Source organism: Ailuropoda melanoleuca, chromosome 10 (assembly GCF_002007445.2).
Source record: "Ailuropoda melanoleuca isolate Jingjing chromosome 10, ASM200744v2, whole genome shotgun sequence".
Classification (NCBI taxonomy): Eukaryota; Metazoa; Chordata; class Mammalia; order Carnivora; family Ursidae; genus Ailuropoda; species Ailuropoda melanoleuca.
In genome coordinates, this window is record NC_048227.1 from 19,438,507 (window position 1) to 19,440,660 (window position 2,154).

Here is a 2,154-nt window from a genome sequence, read left to right on the forward strand (position 1 = left end):
TTATATTTTGAAAAATCTATTTAATGTTGGGCCTGCAACTCAGTTGCATTTTCTCAAGATAGCCATCATACCTTGGTTTGCAGCAGTGCTTAATGCATACATTTTCCACACAAATTAATAATAAAAAGACTTATACTCAAGGCTCAGGATCTAATAGAACTATTAATTTTTACTACTATGTCAAGGACATTTATAAGTGAAACTGGCATCCTTTTTTTTTTTTTTTAAGATTTTATTTATCTATTGAGAGAGAGCATGAGCAGGGAGAGGGGCAGAGGAAGAGAGAGAGAATCTCAAGCAGACTTCATGTTCAACATGGAGCCTGATGTGGGGCCTGATCCCACAACACTGAGATCATGACTTGAGCTGAAATCAAGAGTCAGACGCTTAACTGACTTAGCCATCCAGGTGCCCCTGGCATTCTTCTTTTTAACACAAGTGTGTAGCAGTGAAGAATAGAGTGACCACTGTGTAATTCTGGTGCCACTGCCTTGATTCATGCTAAGTGCAAGTTTTATCATGTTGTTTTAGCTTTATTATAAACAGTTCTGACTTTAGTTTGATTATGAAAATAGTTTTGAACTCACAGATCCCCTTCAAGGGTCCCAGGGATTCCCCAGGATTGGTTTTCCACACTTTGAGAACCTACTGGCCTACCCTATTCTCGTTAATACAGTATTTTACATACCTGCTTAATAAGCTTTCCATCACCCAGGGCAATGCTACTCAAAGTCGTTCCAGTTGAACTGGTGCCAGTCCACAGCCCACAACGATATGTAGAAATTGAAAGTGAGCATTTAGAAATGTTACCAGAGCAGTGCCTGTGTGGCTCAGTCAGTTAAGTGTCTGCCTTCAGCTCAGGTCATGATCTTGGGGTCATGAGGTCAAGCCCCATCTTGGACTCCATGCTGAATGTGGAGCCTGCTTAAGAGTCACCCTCTCCCTCTCCCTTTCCCCCTCCCCCACCCTGCTCATGTACTCACTCTCTCTAAAAAAACTAAAAATAAAAATTTATAAATCTTTTCTTTCTTTCATCAACATTGTGTGATTTCCAGCATACAAGCCCTGAACATGTTTTATTAGACTTACACCTAAGTATTTTATTTTGAAGAGGTTATAAATGGTATTATAGTTTTAATTTCAGTGCCCACATGCTCACTACTAGTATACAGAAACACAATTTATTTTAATGTTTATTTTTTATCTTGCAACCTTGCTGATTCACTTATTAGTTCCAGGAGGGTTGTTTTGTTTTGTTTTGTTTTGTTTTTTTGTGGGATTCCTTGGAAATTTCTACATAGACAATCACTGTCATCTTCAAACAGGGACCTATTTGACTTCTTCTTTTCCAACCTGTATGCCTTTTCTTTCCTTGCCTTGCCATTGCACTGCCTAGAATTCTTCAGCATTATGTCAGTTTTTAGTTTGATTCCATTGTGATTGGAGAACATGCTTTGTATTATTTCAGCTCTTTTAAGTTTGTTGAGGTATGTTTTATGGCCAAGGACATGTTCTACCTTGGAATATGTACTATGGGCACTTGAAAAGAATGTGGAGTCTGCTATTGTTAAAAGGAGTGTTCTGTAAATGTTAATTAGATCCCACTGATTGATGTTATTGAGTTTTTCTACATCCCTGTTGATTTTCTTTCTAGTTGTTCTATCGTTAAGAGAGAAATATTAAAGATGCCAACTATAAATAAGAATTTGTCTATTGCCCCCTTCTTTTCAGTTTTTACTTCACATATTTTGCAGCTCTTTTGTTTGGTGCTTACACTTTTAAGACTGCTATGTCTTTTGTGGATTAATTCTTTAGTCATTAATGTCTTTTGTCATAACGGCCTTCTCTGTGGTAATTTTCTTTGCTCTGAAGTTTATTTTGTCTGGCATTGATATAGTGACTTCTGCTTTCCATTGATTAATATTTGTATTTTTCCATTCTTTTACTTCAACCTGCCTATATTGTTATTTTGAAGTGAGGTTCTTACAGGTGGCATATAATTGAGTCACGTTTTTAAATCTACTCTGCCAATATCTTTCAATTACTGTATTTAGATCACTTACATTTAGTGTACTTATTGATATCTTAGGGCTTAAGTCTTCTTTATTTGTTGCTTCTTGTTTTTTTTTCTCTCAGTTTTTGTTTCTCTGTTTT